Raw genomic sequence first — 27,696 nt, 5'->3', positions numbered from 1 at the left:
TGATGAATTATGCTTGGACAGTTGAATTATTTTACTTACATAATTGGAATGTAGATTGTATAAGAGTTAGACATTGGGATTATCTGTAAAATGGAGTATATATTCTAAAATATTGTGTCACAAAAACTTTTTTTCTTTGAGCCCAACATGGGGTTTGACCTCACCCCCTGAGCTAATATTAAGAGTCAGATGCTTAACTTACGGAGCCCCCCAGGTGACCTTAGAAACTCCCCTTAAGTAAAGCCCATTTCCCACTGATTTCCATGATAAATGTAGTCAGAGTTCTGATGAGAAAAAAAACAAAAAACAATAGTCCCTATATCTTAGGTTATATTAAAGAAACTTTAAAATAAATGTCTTTCATTTGAGAGCAAACAATCCCTTTAAAGCCAGACTTTAATAATTGTATACATATGAAATAATACAAACTTTATGATAATATTGTATTGTAGTTAAAATTTAAAAAGAAAACCACTGGAGAGATAAGACTCCCTACTTTAGCAGTTGACCCAAATTTCATACTCCTCTCAAATTGCCTTAACCCTTGATTCCTAAATCCAAAATCATTCTTTCCCATGGTAAGAATGCCCTGTAGCATTTTCAAGTATTCAAACCACCTTCCTATCATTTTCACAATATCCCTTTGGCATACATTTAGCAAGTATTATTATGTCACTAGGGATGAGGAAACTACACTGAGTTGGGTACAATATGTGGCCTGAGGTCACATGGTAATTAGGTAGCAGAGCTGGGGTAAGAGAGCTAAAATGTTAGCAGCCTTTCAGTGTCCTTTCCACAACCCACACCAGCTCCTGTCTTCCCAGGGACTATGTGGCCTATCAGAGCAAATGTTTTATTTAGTGTATTTTCCAAATTTTTTCTAGATGTAAATAGGTGCTATCCATCTTTCAAACCACCTTTACTGATTTTGCCTCAGACATCTGTGTCACGAAGTATATCAGTTATACCACGTGTACATGTTAAGGCACATCTGTCTAGTTCAAGCAATTGATAAGTCGTAATGAAAAAGTAATAGATTGTGTTTGCTTTGTCCATTCTTTTTCTCAGCATAATGTTGGTGTCTTCAACAGATTGCTAGTTTTGCCTGAAAGAGATTCTGAGCTGCCAGGCCTTGCCCCTGACTAGCCCCTAGACTGCCTGGGAAAAAGAAACCCGCCCATGCAGATGGAGTTAGAATCTGTTCAGAAAACCAGAGGTTTGGAGGTTGGGAAACAGACGATGAAAAGCAAAGACAGGAAATTGAAAAAGCCGCTAAGTCCAATACAAGGTAGTGAGTGCCTTGTGCCTTCCATGGAAAGGGATGTGACCTAAGTGCCTACCAGGGTAAATGTAGGGGGCTTTCTCTTCCTGCCTGAGGCTTCCATCACCCAGGTCCCATGCACTAGCACCACCCCCCCAGAAGCTGAGGAAAATCAGAGTTTCAGCACACATATAAACCAGATGCATAGGACACACGGGCGTTTTACATACCAGCTGAGCAACCCAGCCCTAGAGAGAGTCCTTAAACACAGCCACTAAACAAACAAAACAGTAGCTACATCCCCAGAGCTGCCTTGAATTCCTAGCAGCAGTTAGTCCTGGGTAACTCTGAGAAATACCTTTCTTACTGATTCACACATCCATGCTAAAAAGAAGGAAAAAAAAGAAAACCACTCCTATTATTTGACACAGTTCAAAAGATTCTGCTTATTGGAATCAAGATAGCCCATCCTCAGTCATTTAATTTTTAAAAAATCATTTCCTGAACATGATTCTGTTTTGATGATATACAGTAGTCATCCAGAACCTCATACAAAAACAAGGCAATAAATAATTATTGAATGAATGAATCAACACACCCTTAACCTTTTGCATAATTACATATATTCCTTTGAGTAGCATAACATGGAACACAAGTTAGTTCACCTTAACTTACCCAGAGCATTTTATCAAAAGAGCCATCTTCATAGGTGTATGAGTCATAAAAGTAGAAGATAAAATGCATAGATAAAAGCTAGTGTACTATTAAAGTGTTCTATCATATCAAGAATCTTATACCTGTGGCAGCCAAAAGCAATAAAAAAAAAAAGAGAGTTTAAAATACAGAATAACCTTTAATGAAGGACATTAGTAGGAAATTTTCTATCCATTTTTTTATATCCTGGTTAACATCATAAGGCTCATAGGTTTTTCTCCATCTATTCTTTTAGTGACTAAATCACCTGGGGTGGGGGTGGGGGGTGGGGAAGGGACTAGTTTTAGAGTTTAAATGGCTAAATGTTGAAGTGAGAAAGAAGATTCAGGTAAATTTGATAAAGGATTTCAGTGCTTCTGTGTCTAAAAAGAGAATTTTGGAATACCAACATCCTGACTTAAACTAAAATTCACAAGTTCATAATCACTGGAAGGATTTAAGTAACCAGGGATATAAAGTTTAAATATGTCAGAGTTAACCAAAAGAAATATAGAAGCCAGTCTTTTCAGCCTATAAGTACAAATAATACCAATTCACCATGACCAGTAAGGAATGCTCCAGAAATGTAAGAACCTAGCAACATTAAGCAAATTATTAGCATAATCCAACATATTAGGCCAAAGAAAAAAATTCAGTATCTTATTTTCAAGCAGGTGATTGTACAAATATACTACAATTTCATTACCTATCCTATTATTTGTGAATGAACACTGCTTTTCAATTGATTTAGTTTCAAATAAAACTAGTATAATGCACACATTATAAACTAGTATAAGATACACAAATCTTTGCATTTCTGTTGACTATATGCCTACTAGTCAAAATTCTTGGCTTCATGATATAGGCATGCTGAGATTTCAGAAATAATATAATGGTAGTCAATTCCTCAAAATTGTTTTACCAACTCACACTCCCACCAGTAACGTTTGAGATTTCAAGTTCCTTATGTTTTCGCCAACACTTGGTGTAATCAACCCTATTAATATTAGCATTTCAGGTAGAATATAATAGTGTTGCATTTTGGCTTTAATTTCCACTTTCCTAAGGACTATCAGGATTAAGCAATTTTTGAAATGCATTGGCATACAACATCTCCTCTGGAGGCTAGAAAAGCATTTGATACAATCAAGTAATTTCTGGTGTTAAAACTTTTCATAAAATAGGGATAAGAGGATATGTTGTTGTTGTTATTTTAATAGACTCCATGCCCAGTGTAGAGCCCAGTATGGGAGTTGAACTCAGGACCCCAAGATCAAGACCTGAGCTGAGATCAAGAGTTGGAAACAACCAACTGAACCACTCAGATGCCCCTGTTCTTACTTTTTAAAGACCAGGAGGCATCAGTATGATTAATGTAGAATCATCCTTATTCAAATCATGAAAAAGACATGGACAGGCAAGAATTAGGCAATGCACTTGGATGAGAACATGAAGAGGTAAAAATAGTGAAAAGAAAGTGAGAAAAATTATTGCTATTTATAGGTTTGTGACTACCAAAAAAAAGCATTAACTGGAAAACCTGTTAGATCAAATAGGGGAGATCAATAAAGAGCCAATAAAAATAATATAGGCCCACTTACCCAGTTCAGCATGGAGATACATTTTTAGTAATCAGAGCTCTAGCTGAACCTAGTCCTACAGTTCCTAATGGGGAAGTATTTTAAATATTGTACTGAAGCAATTTCTTAATCCTCTCAGCTTTTAGCAAAGTTTAAGATTACTTCAAAATGTCAAAAAAGACTTCTGCCAATCTCTTAATTTTCTTTATTCTCTGCTTCCTCAGGCATTTCCTTGAAAGCATAAGTTACCAGAAAATTTGTCTTCTAATATAACATAGCTTCTGATCCTCCTTGTCCCTTTGTTGTAGGTAAAGCAGTGTGGTACCATAACTTTGGAAATCGTTTATGTCAAAATTATTTACCAGAACTCAAAATGCGGGAGAAGCTAGGCAGAGAAAACCACACACATCATAGAACCACTCATCTCAGGATGAATGGGACATTGCCCACTGGTTATGTTTGGTAGCAGTGTACTCCACTAGTGCCTCATGGGTTGAACATATGATGGCACACAGAGCACACAGAAAAATGCTACAGACTGTATGATTCCAATTATATTGCATTCTGGAAAAGGCCAACTATGAAGACAGTAAAAAGACCAGTTGCTAGGGATTCGGAGGGGGGAGGGGATGAATACGCAGAGCACAGAGGATTTTTAGGGCAGTGAAAATACTCAATATGATGCTATAGTGATACATACATGTCATTATATATTTGTCCAAACTCATAGAATATGCAACACCAAGAGCAAACTTTAACGTAAAAACTATGGACTTTGGGTAATAATGATGTCTCAATTGTAGGTGTATCAATGTAACAAATGTACCACTGGGATGGGAGTAACAAATGTACCACTGGGATGGAAGAGGCTCTGCAGGTTGGGACAGAGGTATATGGGGAAATCTCTGTACCTTCCCTCCAACTTTTCTGTGAACCTCTTCTAAACAATTAAGTAAATAAATAAACAAAGGGATTCCTAGGTGGCTCGGTCAGTTAAGCATCTGACTCTTGGCTTCAGGTCGGGATCCCAGGGTCCTGAGACTAGGCTGCCTCAGGCTACGCACTGCGTGTGGAGCCTGCTTCGAATTCTCTTTTTCCCTCTGCCCCTTCCTTATTGCTCTCTCTCTCTCTCTCTCTCTCTCAAAAAATAAAATTTAAAACTTAATTAAGTAAACAAAAAAAAAAAAAAACAAAGTTTTTAAAAGAAGGGCTAATTTGAAAAGGAGCACAACTCCTATTGAAAATCAAGTGTTTTATTAAGATAAATTTGCTTCCAGAAAAATGGAGACCAAAAAGGCTTGAAAGATGGAAAGGATAGAGGAATTCAGTATTATGAAGATGTGGATTCTCCCTGTGACCATGAATGTTGGAGAATGACCACATTAGAGAGTTACAGTCACTTATCCCCAAAATAGATGGATGGAGACGGGACACTCAACAGTAAATGTGCTTCCAAAGCAAAAGAAAACTCCTTAACTATAATGTAACAATATTAATTATCACTGCCCATTACGTTTCCAGTATTCTTCATCTGACAAGGCATGAAAAATATGGTTATTGCCAAGGTGAGAAAAAAAAGATCCATCTATACTTAAATAAAGGAAGTCTTTCCTTCAGGAAGAGGTAAGGTAAACAGGAAGTATTTCTAGACTAGTTGGCTAAAACATCTGAGGTGGAAAGGGTCAGCACTCATAAACAAGACTTGCCTTCTAAGTGGAAGCATTATTGCTTACACTAAGCATAATACCCCTTCCCTTACCCTTGGAGCACAGATGTTCCAAAGAAGACTGGACACCTTTGACCACACCATCCTCCTCAGAATTATGGTATACTGGATGGGAAATGATTGCTCAGTCTCTTCCAGGCTCTACTGTGGGTTGGGAGAGCCCGTGTACTAAGGAGAGGACATGAAGTGACTTCAGCTAGAGCTGTTAGCTATACGATCTTCACCCCTGGTCAAACTGAAAAGCATCTGTAGGACTTTTGTTCACACAGATAATTTGCAGCAACTGGCAATTATTACTGAGTTATAGCTGGTTTTGTTTCTGGTCCTGTTGTAAGTTTTCTTAGAATAACTTCAATAAAACATTTCCCTATTTTTGCCATATGATAGAAATAGCTTAACCTGGGCAGGCCCCGGTGGCTCAGCGGTTTAGCGCCACCTTCAGCCTGGGGCCTGATCCTGGAGATCCAGGATCGAGTCCCACGTCGAGCTCCCTACATGGAGCCTGCTTCTTCCTCTGCCTGTATTTCTGCCTCCCTCTCTCTCTCTGTGTGTCTCTCATAAATAAATAAATAAATAAACAAATAAATAAATAAATAATCTTTAAAGAATGGAAAAGATTGTATTGTCATTAAAAAAAAAAAGAAATAGCTTAACCTAAAATCCCACTTTATCAAAACAGTAAAATGCCTCTAACGTGAAACTGATAATACAAAACAACAAATAAATTTTGCCCCGCCACATGTGACATACCAGTCACTCCCAAACCCCATATCTCTTGGGGTTTTTTTTAAAGATTTTTTTATTTTTATTTATTCATGAGAGACACAGAGAGAGAGAGAGAGAAAGGCAGAGACACAGGCAGAGGGAGAAGCAGGCTCCATGTAAGGAGTCCGATGCGGGACTCGATTCCGGGACTCCAGGATCACGCCCTGGGCTGAAGGTGGCGCTAAACTGCTGAGCCACCCAGGGATCCCCCCCATATCTCCTTAAACCGTTATCAGTAGAATAATTTTTCCAATATGAATTGCATTGTGATTAATAACGACACTTAATTTTAAACATCCTTGATTGAGTTCTGGGTCTGCTTGTAAAATAACATTAAAATCTCTTGGGAAAATAAAAAAATAAATAAAATAAATAAAATAAAATAATAAAATAAAATAAAATAATAAAATAAATAAAAATAAAATCTCTTGGGAGCCTTTCTTATGTATCAAGAACCATGCTGTACAGTGGAGAGGGAATGCTGATCCGTTGAAATATAAGTCTCATTAAAATATTGAGACTTTTTTCCTATCTTTAGGAAGGATCTTTCTGGCAAGCCCTTCTCCACGCCCACAGAGCAAGGGGCTAAGACAATCAAAGTATACGTGTAGCAGGAGGTAACTTGTTATTAAAGGCGAGGCTGGCAAAAGGCGGTTTCCAGTTTAAACCAACGAAGTAAAAATAGCCCTGCCACCTCTTCTCCCTGAAATCAACTGAAAATAACAAGGAGTACGGATAAAGCTTCCATAATGCAAGAAAATACCTAAAATCGTGAACAGTGATATATGAAGAAAGCCTGGGCATGTTGGCCTTCTGTCAGGGAGAATGGTGTAAGCAAATCCCTACTCGGGCCATGGGGCCAGAGCTCTGAGTGCCCAGTTACCTCTGTGGTGGGACCCCTGAGCAGCAAAACAGTCCCCTCCGCCTCTGCCCCTCTGCCTCTGGAAGGAGAGGTGGTATCCAGACTGCCTCCGGAGCTTCTCTCACCTCGGTGACCTTGTGGCAGGGGCAGTATTCAGGCCCACCACTTCTCTAAGAAGCAGACTATCAGTGTATCATGTGAAAGCAACACCCAGGATGACCTGCACCCCTGAGCTGCCAATTTGTTTAAGTTGAAGGTTGTGAAAGCTAAGTCAAAGGTAAACATCCTGGAAAATTGTATCATATGGAGAGTCACGAAAAACCAGTGCAACTTCTAACTTGGATTAGAATTATGCCACCAGGTGAAGTGGTAAAACAGCTTTCCTAGGTGATGTCATGTAATGTAGCTGCTCCTCAGGTTGGGGGAGGCAGGGGCACTCCCTGGTCCTTACCCCCTCCCAGGCTGGGAACAACTTCATTCCAAACAGAAGTAGCCAAGAATGGGCCCCCATAAACCACAAGAAAAACAAGAGGGAAAAGAACATGACATAAGAAAGGTAGATAACAACCACATACCAGAGAGATTATACTATAAATGAAGTCAATATAGATTTTTTAATTCCAAAGAATTTTTCTTTAAAGATTCTATTTATTTATGAGAAACAGAGAGGGGGGCGGGCAGAGACACAGGCAGAGGGAGAAGCAGGTTCCATGCAGGGAGCCAGACATGGGACTTAATCCTGGGTCTCCAAGATCACACCCTGGGCCGAAGGCGGCGCTAAACCGCTGAGCCACCCAGGCTGCCCTAAATCCAAAGAATTTTTATACACACACATTTATCTGGGATATATATATATATATATATATATATAGAGAGAGAGAGAGAGAGAGAGAGAGAGAGGGAGAGGGATACAAGGGCTCAGGAAAGCAGATGCAAAATATAAGCTGGCAGAGCTCAGGAGAAAATGAAAGAGAAGAAGAATACCATCACAAAAATCATATCCATATGGAGGGCAGAAATAAAAGAATAACAGATATTGCTGAAAACACAGAGATGTGAGATAACACACTTGAAAAAACTGAGCAGAGTGAAATTATAAAGGAAAAACTAGATAGGAAAGATGGGCAACAGAATTCATCACATGCATGCTTGGTACTGCTGAAGAAGAAAATAGGATACATGCAACAGAAAAAATTCAAAAACATAATTGAACAAACCAAAAAGAAAGAATATTTCTATTCATTTTAAATTTTTTTGGCTTTCTTTATTGCAAGTCTTGCATTTTGATTAATCAAGTTTTATTTCATTGCTTTTCCCCCTTTACTGTTTTCTATATTCTATTTCTATTATTTTATTGATTACCTTCAAATTTTCAACATACATATTAAATTTTTTATTATTTTCAGTAATTCTAAAATTATAGGTGTCTCTTTCTCAAGGATCTAGAATAATGTAACTTCTCTCCATACAGCCTACTATAACATGCCATGCCTACCATTTTATTTTCATTGCTTTAAACCCTATCAAATGTCTTCTTAAAATTATTGTTGCTGCTGCCTTTAGGAGTAATACATATATATATCTTCTGAGATGTTTTGCCCATTTCTCTTCTTACCATGGCTTCTTGCATCAGTTGTTTCCTCTAAGACCATGTTCCTTCTTACTTAAGTGTATATCCTTAAGGTCTTATAGTAAGAGTCTGTGATATTAAACTGTTGATCACTGTGTGTATAAATGTGTCTTTATTTTGCCCTCAGTACTAAATGATAGCTAGCTTGGCATAGATTTATAGATTGATGGTGATTCTTCCTTCAGTCTTTGAAGGTTTTGTGTTACCACCTTATGGTATCTATGGTTGCTATTTGATTGATTTTCATTCTTTAGTAGATAATTTTCCCTCCATCACTATTATAATTTTCTCTCTTTGGGGATGTTCTGTGGTTTCATTATTATGTGTTTGAAATATATGTTCTTATTTATACTGTTAGGGATTCAATATGTGATGTCCTTCTTAAGTTCTGAAAATTTTGCAGTAATTAGTTCCCTGAATATTCTACTTCTCTGTTCTCTCCATATTCTCCTACAGGAAGTCTGTTTGGCATATGTTGGATCTTCCCATTCCCCCTGCCTGTCTTTTAATTTGTCATTCAGTTTGCCATCTCTTCATCTCTGAGTCTGCTTCATTCTGAGTTAGAGCCTCAGCTTATATTCAATTCAGTTATGACATTGCTTTTCTATTCTTCTTTTTGATCTTTTCAATGTGTTTACAATAAAAGGGATGCTTCTGTCTGGTGAGCTCAGTCTACCATCTTACAGGTGGTTAAAGCTTAAGTCAACATGTTCAAAGTGCATGCCATGTCCCAGAAGAAAAATTAATACAAACTAATCAACATTGATCAATATACTAAGTTAACAGCAAAAAAGAAAGAGTCTTCTGGATATTCAAGCAAAAAGGGTCAAATCATTACAACAGGGAAAAAATTAACTGGCTCCAGACTTCTCCACAAGAGTGTTGAATTCTACAGTAATTCTCAGAAGTCACCAGGGGAAAGAATGTCATGCCATAATTTTATACCCATAGAAACTGTTGCTTAGAATAAAGGCAACAAATACTTTCAAATGTGGAAGAAGTTAAAAAGTATACTTCCCATGAGCCCCTTCTTGAAAAATCTGCTGTACAGTGAACTTCAGTTAGCAAAGAGCTGAATGAAGAAATGATGGTGGAGGAATATGTGATTATTGAATCAGTAAAGACAACTACAACTAATCAATTCAGCTGCCAAAACAATAGAGCAGAATAGAAATTCAGATTTAAACACAAATGAGGGGGATCCCTGGGTGGCGCAGTGGTTTGGTGCCTGCCTTCGGCCCAGGGCGCGATCCTGGAAACCCGGGATCGAATCCCATGTTGGGCTTCTGGTGCATGGAGCCTGCTTCTCCCTCTGCCTATGTCTCTGCCTCTCTCTCTCTCTCTGTGACTATCATAAATAAAAAAATTAAAAAAAATAAACACAAATGAGTATGGAAATTCTATATATGTATATAAAATATATAGATTATATATACAATTATATATATATATGTGTGTGTGTATATATATATATATATATATATATATGCACACACACACACATACAAGTGGCATTTTGGGGGTGCCTGGCTGGCTCAGTCAGTAAAAAATCTTGATTTGTGGATTATAAATTTGAGCCCTACATTGGGTGTAGAGACTACTCAAAAATAAAATCTTTTTTTAAAATGGCATTTCTTTGAAGTCATGGGAAGTAGGCAAATTAGTCATTAAATGGAGAAGGAACAATACTAACATCTGGAAGGAACTAGGTCTACTTAACTTTTTATGCTGAAAATTTCCAGGGTCAAAGTTTGAAGCATAAAAGCATAGAAAGTAAAAACTAAAAATATTAGAGGAAAAGAAGGCAAATCTTTCAGTTGTCTGAGAATGGAGAAGATCTTTCTAACAAAGACATTTTTAAAAACGATTGGGAAGGGTTACTAAACAAATACAACTTTCTTCATTGGAAATGTTCCATAGGCAAAGTTAAAGTCAATGACAATCTGAAAACAAGTGTTTGAAATGTGTGAAAGAGACAAAGAATTAGTTTCCTTAATATATAATAAAAGCACTTACATATCAATAAGAGATGGGAAAAGACAGCTTCCTGGGAAAAAAATAATTTTAAATAAATACAAAGTTGTTAAATGTATGCTCACAATTTTTAAGATGCAAATTATAATGGCAGTGAGATACCCTCTTTCACTTATAGATTTGGTAAAGAATTAACTGTATGGGCAAGATACTATCAGAGGCAGTACAAACTAATACAAACCTCTAAGGGGGCAATTGTCAGCATTTACTAATATTTTAAGTGCCCATGGGCTTTGGTAGAGCAATTGCTATTTTTAAGAAAATTATTCTGCAGTTCTACTTGTATATCTGTGCAAAGATATAAGCACAGGGGTATGTGTGTGCATCAGTGTCAGAAACAGGAGATAACCTAACTGCCTAACCTAAGAGACAGGTATAGCAGTGTACCTGCTGTATTATAGCAGTGTGATTGAATGCTCTGCTTCTAAAGGCCTAAGGTAGATTTCATGTGAATTGATACATCCTGGCATCTAAGCTCCAGAAAAGTGCGTAAATGATGGTCCCATTTACATCTTTAGGATTCTATCAGGTCACACTCAAACTGGATAATCTGAGGAGATTTCAAAGGAGGCTGTTTATAAATTTGGGAGGGTGTGGTAGAGAAACCTCTAGAGATAATGCAAGGCATTATAGCCACAAATAGACCTGAGGAGATGGGATAAAGTTACAGTTATCAGAACGGGATGAGAGGGTAGTTGGGACCACAAACAGGACCCTAGGAAGCCAGGCCAAGCCCACCTCCCCGCCATCACTTAGATCTTCCAACATGAAGCCAGAGGTGAGCAAGTCTGGGGATTAATCCATAATGGAGCTCTGAGCAGGGAAAGAAAGGTAGAGAGTTGATCTGGAGAGGGAAATGGGAGATATAAGAAAAGTGGGAGTATACTTGAACTGATGTACTCAAGAATCGGCATGAGGGGTCTTTGAGAAAGAGAGCCATGGGAATGAGAGTCTTTTGCAGTGTGAGGTGGAAAGAAATGGTATGTCTTCTGCATTCTTTATGTTACTGTTGAAAGTTTTGTAACCTTATGCATGTATTATTCTTTCAATTTAAAAACTAGCTGGTGACAATTTCTTTTAGGGAGAGTACTCTTGTTTAGCAAGCATCTTGGTAGGTCTTGCTGGCTGAAGAAAGAGAGGTCTGGGAGGCAAAGAAGAGAGAAAAAGAAACGGTTAAGAATAACTTGAAGAGGGACCCCTGGGTGGCGCAGCGGTTTAGTGCCTACCTTTGGCCCAGGTCGCGATCCTGGAGATCCGGGATCGAATCCCACATCGGGCTCCTGGTGCATGGAGCCTGCTTCTCCCTCTGCCTGTGTCTCTGCCTCTCTCTCTCTCTCTGTGACTATGATAAATAAATAAAAATTAAAAAAATTAAAAAAAAAAAGAATAACTTGAAGAGAGTAAGGGAACCCAGGAATAAATAGAAAATGGGAAGAAGTGAACAACTTTTTTCAAGTAAGCTCTATCCCCAACGTATGCCTCAAACTCAAAACCCTGAAATCAAGAGTGCTTGCTTTGCTGACTCAGCCAGCCAGACGCCCCAAAGAAGTGAAGAAGTTAAGGAGAGCTACAATGGGCACAGAAAATGCTGGATGGCTAAGACCTAAGGAGAAAAAAAGAACCAGAATGACACAGAACTCTAAGAAAAAGCTCTCTAATACCCAGTTTTGTATTGTCCCAATCTTTCAGAAAGCCAGCTATATTCACTTGTACTTATGGTGTGTGGTTAGGGCGAGTGGGAGAGATTAAAAGGATAGGACTCTGCTTCCTGTTTGGGCTATTTTAGGACTGAGAATAAAGAAGAATTACAGTTAGCCAGACACATACAAAAAAAAAAAAAAATGTATTTCATCCTAAACCAGAAATTGGGACAGAATCTGACTTGGGAAAACATAAGCCCCTAGAAAGTCTTCAGCAATATAGGAGAGATGCTGATTTTCAGCATATTTGAGGTCGGAGACCAAGCCGGTTTTAAGAAAAGAGTGAGCCTAAACAGCTAGAGCCCTGAGGATGCCTGGGGAGCTGTGTGATATATATAGAACTCAAGGAGAAGCAAATAAATATATTCAAGGATAATTCTGACTCAGGTATTCCGCAGATGTCTAAGAATTCAGATGAAGAAATATGTAAAGCTCGGAGCTCAAGTACTTTGCATTGGCTTTTTTTTCATATCAAAAGGGTTAAGAGGTTTAAATATTATTCTGGAAATTGATAGCCAGTGTGTTATGATTCAGAAGAGGCTGTTAGACTTTTTCTATCATAATAAATCATGTATTCAGGCCCAGAATTTTTTTTAATTTATTTTTTATTGGTGTTCAATTTGCCAACATATAGAATAACACCCAGTGCTCATCCCATCAAGTGCCCCCCTCAGTCAGGCCCAGAATTTTAATCCGTCATTGTTATCTCTATTTTCAGCAAAAAACAACATTAATGACAACAACAAAAACTGAATATAGAAAACTGGTCTTAAACAAGTTTTGTGGTAAATGATACATCAGATTGTCAAGTACACATAATAATTCATAATAATTCTATAATTAATTACTAATCTGAAGAACCTAGAGGGCTTCAAAATATATAGAAATAATAGAACTGGTTAAGCAAAACCAACATCTTTCATAAAAGAGCATAGGACATCTTTTTCATTTCAAAAAAGTCCTGTATCTATTCTTAGTATAGTTTTGTCATGTCTTTTCCAAATACATGAGCTTTCATAAATAGTCAGGCATTTGGATTTTGCTTTTCTTTCTTTTTTTTTTAAATAAATTGCACTTATTTAAATATGTAGACCCCATAAATGGAAAAATTAACAAACCTATTTTCAAGTGGTTTTAGAATATTTACAAAAACTGACAAAATATATGAAAAAAAGCTGGATTTGTTTTTCTGAGACTGATGATGGGTTACAACTTTAGAAGACATAGTATGTAGGGTTTTTTTTCTTCTCCCAACCAATAATATATATTCTTGAATTAACCAGTTGGCTTAGGGATGCAGGCCATAGCCATTCAAGAGTTTGTTGGGTTTTTTTTTCATATTAAGGTTAAGCAACCTTTAATGACCTCCTTTGTACAACACATACAATAATCAACAGGACTGAGTGGCCCAGAGTTTTGGGGACATGAAAAGAGTCACATGTTTAGTAATTAATTTACAATTTGAGAGAGATATAAGAAATGTATAGGGAAATGTACATAGGCATATAAAGTTAAATCTTTATAACTATGACATATTAATATTCTGTTTACCTACCAAAAGAATTTAGCATAGGCTGTCATTTAAAAATCACAGATACAAAAAAAATTAAAAAATAAAAAAATAAAAATCACAGATACAACACAATGCCAAATCAGCCAAATAAGAGAAATAAGACAAAAGTCAAGTAATAAATATAGTACTAAATTCTCCATTCATAGATGGTAATATATAGAGTAGAGCTGACCTCAAACTCAGATGTTTTAACTGCCTTATAAAATATTTGTCGCTTAGTATATTTGAATCTGATGTTTTTTCTTAACTCTAACAAATTAATGAGAGTAAGAAAAGTACTTACACAATAGAATACGTTAAAAGATAGTATCTAATACTTAGCTATAAGGCAGAGAAAGTGCAGAGTTTACTTTCAATGTCAAACTGGGGCATTGTTTAACCAGCCTATTCACTATTTCATTATCTGGGGTAACATTGCTTTGTTTGATTTTCATACAGACCTGTGTATGATTTGTACATAAATTAAGATCTTAGACTCTGTAGAGTCACATGTTAACTTGAAGGCAAGTACAGTGGAGCAGCAAGGAATTTCTGTCAGGTAGAAAAGATAGCCCCAAAAGGTGATATTTTTTACTGCCCTCAGTATTAGTCTTATATCTGGGGCTCCTGGGTGTCTCAGTCAGTTAAGCACCTGTCTTCAACTCAAGTCATCATCTCAGGGTCCTGGGATCAAGCCCCAAATCAGGCTCCCAGTTCAGTGGCGGTCTGCTTCTCTGACTCCCTCTGCCCCTCCTCCCTGCTTGTGCTCTCACTCTCTCTCTGTCTTTCAAATAAATAAATAAATTCTTTTTTTAAAAAAGAGGATCAATCTGACATTCCTCTTAACATGTCCAAAAACACCCAGTTCCTTAAAATACTTTTTGAACAGCTCTATTATGTTGCTGATTTGCTCATTAATGAGTTAATAAATCTTTAGCATATGTTCATTCTATATTGGAATGAAAATCATGTTTTTAATTTCTTGAAAGTTATTATTTTTTTAAGATTTATTTGGGACAGAGACGGCATGCAGAGGGGAGGGGCAGAGAGTCTTAAGCAGACTCAGGGCTGAGCGCGGAGGTCCACGGGATGCTTGATCTCACCACCCCAAGACCACGACCTGAGCTGAAACCAAGAGTCAGTCACTAAATGACTGCACCACCCAGACGCCCTGAAAATTATAGTTTGACAGGTAGTTACGATGATTAAATGAGACAAGTCTAGAACATAGTAAATTCTCGATAATTAGATTTCATTAAGTTTCATATCCTAATTCTTCCAACCTTATAAAAAATATAACATTGTAAAATTTTTTTAAATTAAAACAAATATATAACATTGTTCACAGATGAAATACACACATATGTGTATTCATGTATTAGATGTGTATATATACATATATGTACATGTATTATATGTATAAAACTGATGTGTATGTCTTATACACAACACGTTTACTATCAAGAACCTTATGTAACTTCAAAAGAATCTCTATATATTTCCTTATTCCTATGACTGACATTAATGTCTCCTAGAAATGTTAATATTAACAAATAATGACAATATGCTCAAGCCTGTTTTTGGCTTTATCCCTAAGCTAAAAGTATGTAAACAGACCAAATGAGAAACAATAGCAGCATCGTAGAGATAACTCTGAGAATATACTAATTTGGGAAGAAAAGGTTACTGAGTGTTCTGTGAGAACTCTAAAACATTAGCCATGTTGAGATTTCTAAATTGCAAGAGTTGCTTATTGACAAACATCTGACTTGAGTGGACATTTCTTCATGTGCCCTGGTATATATGGGGAAGGTGGATACAAGGAAGAAGGAAACTGCAGAGAAACATAAACAGGCACAAGTTGCCTATATTTTTTCTTTCTTCATAAGAGTGGCTGCACAACATAGTGTCTGGAAAACTGTTTTCCTTCCAAATAAAATTATGAAAGTCAACTTTTTCTAAACTTTTTACTCAGGGACCCAAAATGATTAAACACACCCTTATCGATGAGAAATAATTGATTTATTTTTATATTTCTTTTGTTTTAACATTTAATGCAGCCTTGGTAACCAGAACCTATTTTTCCCACTTTAATAAAATATTCACTCATGTTCCAAGACACTATAGTGTTAGAACATAGTAATATATTTTGCCAGTGCTGGTAATCCAAACAAGGTATCTGGCTTGAAAGATAATCATTTTATTTCTTTCTAATTCATAGATGTTAATCAACTGGCCTCATTAAGAGTTACAGCTTTTACCACAATGAAAAAGGTGGGCACAGAATTTTGTATTCTTCCCTGTTCTAAATGAAGAGGTTAATTTACGAACTAAGTTAAACATGTTCTGCCTATAATTTAGAATGTTTGAAAAGAATAAGCTCAGAAAAGAAATGAATAAAACATTTTTCAGGTGGTAAATTATTTAAATGGCATTAATTAATTTAAGTCTCCTCAGAAGCTTCCTTGACATTGTCATTTAAGGACAAGAGCTCCTAGGCAGTTTCTTATTTTAATATTTTCCACTAATTATGCATGGCTCGTAATAGATTCATCATAAAATTTTGAAAACAGAAATATATTGAGTGGAAGTAGAAGTCTCTAACACAATTTAGAATGCTGGCTCCTATATTCCTTCAGATATATATATAATATATATTATATGTATAATATATTAATTTTATTTTTAATATATTAATTTTAATATAACTATTATATTATAATAATATAGTATAATATATTAATTATAATATATAATATATCATATATGTAACAGTATTCTAGGAGTACTATTACATTGCATATATGATATATATTAAAAAATAAATGAGATCATCTTAAACCTGATCATGCTTTAACCTGACCTTTCACTCAGCAGATTATGGACCTTTATCAATGTCAATTCATATTAGTCTACATTACCCTTTTTGATGGCTATATAGTATTTCTTCACATGAGTTTATCATGAAGTAGTTTAATGCGTTAATTAGCCAATTTCACTTTACATTACTTACACTCCTGTGAAATTTAGTAATTATCCTGCTCCAATGTCCAGCTTACACTACATAGATTCCAAAGGCCCAGCATGGGACTCAAATGTCCATATTTTAAAGAATGTTCAGAAGAGATTCTGATACAGACCAAATTTTGAGAGCCACTGAGTTAATAAGTTTCTTATTGATGTACATTTAGGTCTATATTTTTTGTGCAAAACATTGTAAAAATAGACACCTAAAAAACAAAAGAAATAGAAAGTTAGGAAGAAATAATCTTATTTTTCTCTCCCTTTATTCTTCCCACCTTTCTTTTTCATTTCACTCCAGCTTTGACTGTCCCACTTATTCCATAGAAGGAAAGATAGTAAAATATTGGAGTTTTGAAAAAAATAAAGTTCAAGGAAACTATGACAAGAAAGGAGTTCAATAGAAGATACTGGGAAATATTGGAAGAAGGAAAAACAAAATATGTCAGCAAAGAATGCATTTATTCAATTAATATACTTAATTAGAAATAGCAAAATGTGATGGTAGTGTGGAAGAGAAGCCATTGTCTAGTTTAGGAATAAGCTACTTAAAAAGGATGAGACTAGATTTGTTTTTCTAGATACATCACTATGAAGTAGGAACTCCTATTTTATTTATTTTTTTAAGATTTTATTTATTCATGAGAGACACAGAGAGAGAGGCAAAGACAAAGGCAGAGGGAGAAGCAGGGTCTCCCAGCAAGGAGGTTGATGCAGGACTCGATCTCAGGGCCCCAGGATCACCACCTGAGTCAAAGGTGACTCACCCACGTGCCACCCAGGTGCCCCGGAACTCCTATTTTAAACACATTTTTCATTTCATTAGGGTTTCTACCTAGGTACTTCATTTTCAAAACGGTCGCAAATTTAACTTTCAGCAATAAAGGTGAATGGGACAAGGTCTACATCTTATTATCTCCCTTTACTCTCTAGCTGGATGATCTTTGACAAATCAATTTCTCCTGCATCAGCTTCCTAGCCTATAAAATGTGTGCACTAGATTAATCTACAGAAACCTTCACCTTTAATATTCTTTAATTCCATGAGAGCAGTTTGTTTCATTTTGTAATTAAGCCCATTTCAGAAAAAAGAGCCTTTTCTTTATTCTAACTTAAAAACCCATGGGCATTTAAGTTAGAATAAAGAAATATGTGACAATAAGCATTTACAACCTATAAATATACATCCCACCGGAACCTTTCTCATCAAATGTATATTACATACTATATGTTATTCTGAAATACAGAGAGCCAAAGAGAATTCATTAATTATAGAAGGGTTTGAATACATCAATGTGAATCAATCTGCAAAGACATTAGAAGGAAAATTATGTCTCTAGAATATCAACAATTTAAAACAAGTTCTAGGCAGACAGAAAAATTTAGGGTCAAACTCAAAGACTGCCAACAGCAACTCAGGGACTTTTTAGCTTTAAGAAATAAATGTGTAAATGGAAAGTGTGTTTTTCTTAAAACAGTTACCTTGTCAAGATAAAACCAAATCACACACGTATAAAATGAGGGAAGACTACATAGGCTGAAAGAAACAGCAAGTAAGTGACAAATATTTGAATATCTTTGAACCATAAACTGATGTAAACAAGCAATGCAAAACCTGCTGTGAAGAAGAAGACAAGCAATGCAGTGATCTCAGAATATCAGATGGGAAGTTCCTGCCTTCTCAGCAGCTTAATGTCCTACCACAACTAACCTTGTAGTGGGTTGAATGGTGGCTCCCAAAAGATGTGTCCACCCAGAACCTGTGAATGTGACAGTATTGGTGAAAAAGGGTGTTGGAAATGTAATCTTCATTATTCTAAATCCAATGACAAGTGTGCTTATCACAGAGAAAAAGATGATGTGAAGACAGAGGCAGAGATGGAACATGTCTATCATCCAAGTATTACCAGCAGTTGTCAAGAGGGGACTGCTGGCAATCCCTCCCTCTCCTACTGCTCCTCCCCCAACCTCACACTCTCTAAATAAATAAAGTCATGAAAGTGGATTTAGGCCAACATCACCTAATCTGTAAAAGATTTGGGGACTATGTTATGTGTACATATGTACGGTGTATTCGGAGAACTCTGAGCAGATCAGGATTTTTGGAAACTACAGCTGACCCTTGAACAATAGGGATTTGAACTGCACAGGTCCACTTATACATGGCTTTCTTTTGCTAAGTACTATCAAAATATTTTCTCTTCCCAATAATTTTCTTAATAACATTTCCTTTTCTCTAGCTTACCTTATTGTAAGAATATAGTATATAGTACATATAACATACACAATAAGTATTAATTGATTGTTATGTTATTAGTAAGGCTGTCAGTAAACACTAAGCTATTAGTTGTTAAGTTTTGGGGGAGTCAAAAATTATATGCTGATTTTCAAGTGCACAGGACAGGGGTCATCATCCCTAACCACTGTGTTGTTCACGGGACAATTGCGTGTTTTTATTTTATCTTTTAAAAAGATTTTATTTATTTATTTAGAGAGCATGAGTGGGGGGAGGGGCAGTGGGAGAGGGAGGGAAACAATCTCAAGTAGACTTCTCACTGAGCACAGAGCCCAAATGAGGCTCCGTCTCACAATCCCGAGATCATGACCTGAGGTGAAATCAAGAGCTGGATGCTTAAATGACTGAGCCACCCAAATGCCTCCCCAAATTGTGTAATTTTAAAGGAGTATATTTGTTTCCTAAAGCTGCTGTCACACATTGTCATAAACTAGATGGTCAAAAACCCACCACATACATCCTGTGAATTTCCATTCCATGCAGAATTCCTCATGGTTGGGGTTGCCATATCGAGTTGCACAGGCTATGTATTGTAGGTCATGGGTGAGTGAGGAGGCCAGGGAGGTGAGTAAGGGTTGCAATCCACCAGTGCTCTGCCCTCAAAGCTGTGCACCCTGCTGTGAAAGGATCAAAAGAAGATCCCCAATTGCCTTGGTAATGGAAGGCCTCTTTTTTGTACAAATCAACTACAGGGTCCCAAAGAGATATCTTTTTAAAATTCATGCAAAAATGATGTAACATCAGCAGTAGTTTTAGTGGTTCTTTTTGTCCTCTTGCCCCTGGTACCATGATCTCAGCTCTTCCCCAAGACTGGTATCCACAAATAATTCCCAAATATCAAGAATCTCTTAAGCCTAGGAAGATTACTAAAGTTTGGGGATAGCACAGAGAAAGATAACACACATAACACACAATTTCACTGTCATGTTCAATTTTTCTCTCGTGTTACTATCTTATTTCCAAAATACCAAAATGTTTAATATACAACTCTGCTACTGATGTAAGCCATCCCACAAACCCTCTCTGTGTACCATATTCTGCAGATGAAAATGATAAATATTTTTTCCATCTTTTTTCACTATTTTGTCTCTGAGCCTTTGAACACACATTACCTTGTGCTTAGAATCACCTTCTCCTCTTGTCTACCAGGTAAACTCTTGTTCATCTAGTCATCCTTCAGAACCCATTTCAAAATGAAAAAAAAAATGGTCTTATTAAAAAGTAAAGACTATAGAATATCCCTTCAAATTCACCAGTCATCATCTATCTCACACAGAAGCCTCTGTTCTCCCCTATATCTCCCCCAACTTGATAACTCTTTGAGAGCAGAGCCCTGATTTGTTGTTCCCATGGCATTAGTTCATGCTGAAATGTCTGTTTCCTAAGCATTTTTCTCATAACCAAATACCCTAAGAGGATTATAGTCACTTAAGTTTAAACTCTTGCCATTTTCCAAAATCAGTAACATTAAAAGTCATACAAGTTCTGTTGGCCATCACTTTACCTGATGATGTAGACATAAGCTATAGCATAGAGTCTTTTTATTTACCTTTGGATTTCTGCAATAGTTTGTGATTGCCATTTTTTTGTACCTCTATGTTACATCCTCTTTCTTTTTGCTTTCCTGACATAGTATCTTTCAGGAAAATCACTTTCACTTTCTCCTTCCTAATTCCCTTTGTTATGCTCACATTTGCATTCACTGCCGTATTTTTAAGGGCTTTTGGGTGATGTTATGTTTCATCTGATTTTGATTTCTTTGTCTATTTTTGATTCCTTTCCAATTCCAAATTACGCCACTAAATAGGGAAAGTGTGTTAATGAGCCAATTTCATCTTGACAGGCTCAAAATGCAGTTATTTTCTTGTAGGGCATATTAGATTATGATCAATGAGTCTAAACCTGAAAACACGTGAAAAGAACCTTTTCTTTTATTTCCTCTATGCAGGCTGCAGCACTTTTTTTTATTTATTAACAAAAAGTACATTGTTTCCAACCACTGTTTAGTTCTCCTAGATTCTTTAAAAATTAACATTCTTATCTAAATATAAAATTATAACTCAGATGAAAATGTTATTTAAAAATTTTTAAATTTATTACTGAGCACAGATCTTACGTGCTTTATATACTTCATTATGATAAAGCCATATAATGATGCTATAAGGTACCCACTATAATTATCTTTTGTTACAGATGGATAAACAGAAAATCTCAGAAGCAAAAAGATGAGACCAAAGTTGTCTACTTAAAACATGATGATTCCAGCATAGTGTCCTACTCTGACAGAGTTTGAAGCTCCTGCTTTCCTGTACTTGGGCCACTTTTTCAATCAGAGGCTCCTTCTAATTAATATTTTTAAAAAGCATCTCAAAGTTAGGAGTTTAATTTCTTTTCATAAAGGCAAAACTTCATTGTTGTTTTTCAAATAGGGATCCCAAAATCAAATGCCTGTGGCAACTAGGCAGATAAAATAAATGAGGGAACCAGGTAGGGTATAAAATGAAACAAAAGCAAAATAACCAGTGATAAGCTCAAGTTAGTGTCTTGAGGACTGTTGGCTTGTTTGCCAGATATCTTGTTATCTTCTAAAGAAGCCAGAAATTTAGATTTTCACTTAAAATCTGCCAATTATTAAATGTTAAATCAGGCTTTTTGTTATTCTAACTGGGCAAACTAAATGTGTCTACATGACCTACAAGCTGCTAACTGCTGAATAACTCTAGTATAGGCTGATGTTGGCCCATAAACCACATGTCCAATATGGTAGCCAAAAGCCACATGCAGCTATTTTAATTTTAATAAAAATAAAATAAAATTTAAACTTCAGTTGTTTAGTTGAACTGGCAACATTTCCAGTGTTCAGTAGGAACATGTAGTTTGTGGGTCCTGTAATGGACAGGTCAGAACATTTCCATTATTGTAGAAAGTTCTATTGGATAGCACTGACCTAGAACAAGAAAATCTGGGCTGTTTTTCTGTCATCTGTCATGATTCATGAACTGGTACAAAGCAGGGCTAAAGGTAACTGATCCTCCAGGGCCATTCCTACCATTTCTCATCCACCTGAACAGAGAGAGGCTGCAAAGGCCACTCATCTGGCTGGACATCACTGAGAAAACAAGTCAGATCCAGGACAGACCTGGGGAGTAGGCAAAGTGTGTCCTTAGCCTCTCCTACATCCAGCTCTGGAACTACAAGCCAGGCCACTATCCTCCCCTTTCCACAAAGATCAAAACCTCATATCCTATTTATTCACTCTCAAAAACTTATTTTTAGACTGTTCAACTACAGTAATATGTAAATAATGGATATTACCTAATGTTTCTACCCTTCCCTAGGATATTTACCTTTATAATGTATAAAATTCTAAGAGTGAAATGTCAAGCCTAGAGGAGATAGTAAGGCAGGGTTTCTTATTCTCATAGGATCATCTCCTGGAGCATCTTAAATCCTGCCTTACAGGTAGTTAGCTCATTTCCCTCATGTAATGGCAGGCCCCACTCAGGATCTGGGTCAGTAGTTTCTAAAAGAGCTGCTCATGAGAATCACCTGTGTGGGATTGCCAGTATTAGCAAGTAAAAATACAAAATTCTCAGTTAAATTTCAGTTTCAAGTAAACAATGAATAAGTTCTAGTGGAAGTATGTCCCATATGCCATGCAATTTGGATTGTATCTGAAAATCCTAAACCTGTGGCCTTATTATAAAAATACTATTGAAGTGCCTGGGTAGGTCAGTAGATTGAGTGTTCAACTCTTGATTTCAGCTCAGGTCACTATTTCAGGGTTGTGAGATGGAGCCTTGCATTGGTCTTCATACTCAGTGGGGAGTCTGCTTGAGATTCAATCTCTCTCTCTCCCTTTACCCCTCACCCCTGCCATCTCTATCTCTCTCTCTGTGTCTCTCTCTCTTTCTCTCTCTCTCTCTCTTTCAAATAAATAAATACATCCTTAAAAATATATACTGTTTTTCTGGTTCCAATAATTCTTTCTTTTTTTAGATTTATTTATTTATTTATTTTAGGGAGAGAGGAAAAACGTGAGTGGGGGGGGAGGGGCAAAGAGAGAGGGAGAGACAGAGAGAAGCAGACTCCCCACTGAGTATGGGCCCAATGCAGGGTCCATCTCCTGACCCTGAGATAGTGACTTGAGCTAAAAATCAAGAGTTGAACATTCAATCAACTAGGCCACCCAGCTGCCCCACTGACTCCATAATTCTAATATTCACTCAAATTTAGGAACCATTGATCATAGTTAATGCACTTGCCTCTGGGTAGTGTTTCATTTTTTAGCCAAATCTCTGTCACCTTTAGAACAATCTTTTTAAATGAAATCACAGTCTCCTACAGCAAATACCAAGTTACACATGACTGTTGCCTTCATTGTGCTATTTGATCCTCATGATAACCCTGTAAAGCAAGAAAGGCAAAGAGTCTCCTCATTCTGTCAGTAAGAAAACTGAGGCTCAGAGACTTAGACTTCCCAGGCTGACCTGCTAGTAAATGGCAAACTAAGAATCCAAACTCATGTCTTCTGAGTTCCAATGACAATGCTCATTCAACTGTTCAGGGCTATAAGTGAAAGAAGATAGGAACAACATAAGACAGAGACAGAGACAAAGAGAATGAAAGAAATTGAGACAGAGAGCTTCTAAGAATTTTTCATCCAAAGTATGGTTAACTAATCAATTACCACTTCATGGACTCACAGCTTTCTTGATCACCAGGTCACTAGGAAACTGAAGGAGCAGACCTGGGACCCAGAGTTCAAAGGATCCCAAGTCTCCAGGTACTTAGGGGTCTGAGAGAGAGTTCAGAAGTGGGTGATGGAACCAAAATAGTCCAGAAATTGGCTTTGAGACTGGTAATGAGAGCGATGACAGAGAATGCCTGAAAGAAAGTTTTATGCTCAAAACTGTTGTTACACTGAGTAATGAGATACTAGTGTACCTGTAATTTACCTCAACCACCGAGTTCATACTCTGGAATTTCTTCACAATAAAATAAATGAGTAGCTCTGCACCTGACCTGATCTCAAGGGCTGCACTGTGGTGAACAGGTTCAGAGACGGGTTAGTGTTGGAGAAGGAGAAGTGGGGAAAAATCACATACATAGGCTCTTAGGTTCCAAGGGAGAGGTGACCACCAGGGCCCAACTGAATGCCAGGGGGTGATGACAGAAGCTGAGCAGCCTCTGAACTCATCTCCTTAAGCTGTTTGCTATTGAGAACAATTCCTTGAAGGTGCCCCAAGTCATCACACATCCACAATTACAGAGAACATTGGCATGCTACCAGAAGAGATTCATTCAATTCTAAGAAATACAGCTAGTAAAGTGAATTTCTGAAGCAAGTAGAGGAGCTATAGCACCATCTGTCCATTTTAGTACATGTCTCATGTTTAATCTTTCCTATGAGCTATTAATATACTGAACGTTATAATATTCCTGAATCCTGACAGTTGATTGAAAGGTACCCACTTCAGACACGAAAGGCTTGATACCATGTTCAATCAGCATATGATGCACAGGAGGAGAGCATATGCTCAACATCATGTTGGAACTCAATTAATATTCTTTTTTTTTTTTTAAGATTTTATTTGCTTATTCATGAGAGACACAGAGAGAGGCAGAGAGAGAGGCAAAGACAGGAGAAGCAGGCTCCATGCAAGGAGCCTGATATGGGACTCGATCCCGGGACTCCGGGATCACACCCTGAGCCGAAGGCAGACGCTCAACCGATGAGCCACCCAGGCATCCCTCAATTAATATTCTTATAACTAAACAAGTCATCCTTATTAGATTGTAGCTGGGTGAATGAATTATTATTATAGACATTTGACCCTCTTAGAAAAACCCGGATTTAAAATCATTTTGGAAGTAAGGTTCTCTATTAACCTTTAAAACACTTGAACGGTATCCCTAAATAATATATAATACCATCATATTGCATGGAAAAATGCACTAAATACTTAGATTTGGTATCATCTTTCCTTTTTTACTCTTTCATAGTAGTGAGATTGAGAATACCAATAACTTGAGGCACAATAGCCTAAAGCATTATTTTCCATATTTGTCCAGGAAAAGCAACCTAAAAAATTATTTTCTCCAGGAATTCTTTTAAGTTTATTTATTTATTTTTTTTAGCAATCTCTACACCCAATATGGGGCTCGAACTCACCACCCCAAGATCAAGAGCCTCACACTCCTCCAACTGAGCCAGCCAGGTGCCCCAAGGAACTCTTTTGACTGAGGCTTAAAACATCAGGCTCTTGCATTTAAGAAGACATCCGAGTTGATAAAAATACAGTCCATGAGCTTATGTGTTGGCTGATTTGATATAGAAACAGAAGGGTTACGTGGAAATGAAAGGGTTAAAGATGAGATGGCCTCACAAGTTACTTCCAGACTCCTTTCCAGATCCATATTACAGTAGCAAACATACACTTCCCAAAATAAAATATTTAAACTAGAATATGTGTTCTTGCACCTACTTCAGCATAAACTGGAATTGAAACAAAATAGTAAGTGTGTTTTCTCTTTTGAGGAAAATTTCTCACTGATTTTACTCTAGTGTTGTAACAATAAGAATAATGCTGCTGACTGGTCATCAGCTGGGCTCAGGCTTGGCAGTCAAAGTTGCTAGGTAACAAAGAGCATGTGCACGGGCCAGCCAGAGGTCAGACCTCGGGGACAGAAGGAAAAGGAGGGAGCACTTTTAGAAACTCAGCCTGAAAGCCCCCAAATCCGCTGTAAAATAAATAATTCTTGCTTTTCAGTTGGTTCAACTCTTGGAAATTCAGGTGTGCCTAGAGAGCAGATAGGGAAGTACATTCTGCTTCTAGGTCAAGGATCCCGGGAAGGTCCTACAGCAAAATGGTAGACATATGTATTAAGAATTTTCCTCTTTTTCCTAGGCTCAAACAAGTTGGGAGTCTCTTGGGTTTTGTTTTTTTTAAGCTTATTTATTTATTTATTCATGAGAGACACAGAGAGGAAGGCAGAGAGAGAAACAGGCTCCCTAAGGGGAGCCTGATGCGGGACTTGATCCCAGAACCCCAGGATCACGCCCTGAGTCGAAGGCAGACATTCAACCACTGAGTCACCCAGCATCCTGGGAGTCTCCTATTTTTGACAGTGTCTCCAGGTTTTTAGCCTCACTGCTTCTTTTGAAACAGAATTTTCAAATGTTTCTTAATGTGAGCTAGAATAAAAATGCCTTTTACCCAGTGATGCAGCACACACACAGACACACACACTCACTCACCACTCAAAAATGAAACAAACAGGGGATCTCTGGGTGGCTCAGCGGTTGAGTGTCTGCCTTCAGCCCAGGGCGTGATCCTGGTGTCCCGGGATCAAGTTCCATGTCGGGCTTCCTGCATGGAGCCTGCTTCTCCCTTTGCCTGTGTCTCTGCCTCTCTCTTTCACTGTGTGTGTCTCTCATGAATAAATGAATAAAATCTTTAAAGAAAAATGAAACACTTTACTCTGTATGATGAAGTTAAAAAAAAAAACAAAGCTAATACAAACTGTGATTTGACTATATTTTATTGCAACATTATATTCTATCTGTTCTTTATTAAATTTTTGTAGCAACCCCCCAAAATGATTTTTTCACTCACGCTTTGCAAATGGGAGTTTGAAGTGCTACACAAAGGATTTTCCCCAAAGCGTTTGTCTTACTACAAAGTAATATAAGCAAAGGTAATAGTACCAGCGCTCATTAATATTTAGTATATACCAGCTGCTGCTTTAAGTGATAAGCCTGTGGCAAAGGTACAAATTTTATTTCCATGTTTATGTTTTATATGAGGAAACAGGTGTACAGAGACTCAGTGGATGCTCAAGATCACATAGCCAGCAAGAAACAAAACTTGTATTCAAACCCAGGCTTTTCAGCTCCAAAACTTCACACTTAGACACTACATTATATGCTTTCAACCCCTATCTTCAAAGAAATTAAAATGAAATTCTCCCCTAGTCCAACTCAGTTTAAAGGAGAGGACCCACAGGGCCACCTTACTCCAACTACCTAGCTTCTTCTGGGTACCCTGCAGATGTTTCACCCGTGAGACTAACTCTAGCCCAGGAGATGCTGGGGACGATGCCAACCAGGAAATATTTATCTCGGTCTCCCAAGTCCAGGATGTGGCACAATGAACAAATAAACCGTCTAAGAAATAATATGCCACCCAGAGATAAACACCTTTTTAGCCTGGTAGACACTCTGGCAACACTGTCCTCCCATCTACCTTCTACGTTACAATCAGCATTATCTTTATAAACACAAATGTTAGATTGTTACCTCAACCCTTAGAATCTTTCATGACTCTCACCTTCTACTCAAAAGTCTAAATAAATTATGATAATTATGCCTGGTCACAATCTTGCCCCTACTTACTAGAATCTCACTAGGTGGTTTTCCTATGCGCAAACCTTAATTTCACATTCTTGCTTTTATATATAAGCTCCTTTATCCAGTTAAAATGACCTTGCCCGCCTTGTTTGTCTGGATCTTTACCCTTAAAAATCTAGTTCAACCAGAGAAGAATGTGAAAGCTTCACCTAGGTATATATTAA

At 37.2% G+C, this 27,696-nt stretch overlaps 1 long non-coding RNA gene across 1 annotated transcript in view; it reads left to right on the top strand.

Annotated features, from left to right (window-relative positions):
• Positions 1–27,696, top strand: part of LOC111096784 — a 41,769-nt gene that overhangs the window by 3,559 nt on the left and 10,514 nt on the right. The window lies entirely within an intron of this gene.

Source organism: Canis lupus, chromosome 7 (assembly GCF_011100685.1).
Source record: "Canis lupus familiaris isolate Mischka breed German Shepherd chromosome 7, alternate assembly UU_Cfam_GSD_1.0, whole genome shotgun sequence".
NCBI lineage: Eukaryota > Metazoa > Chordata > Mammalia > Carnivora > Canidae > Canis > Canis lupus.
Note: the sequence above shows the minus strand (reverse complement) of the source record. Positions and strands in the feature narration are given on the sequence as shown.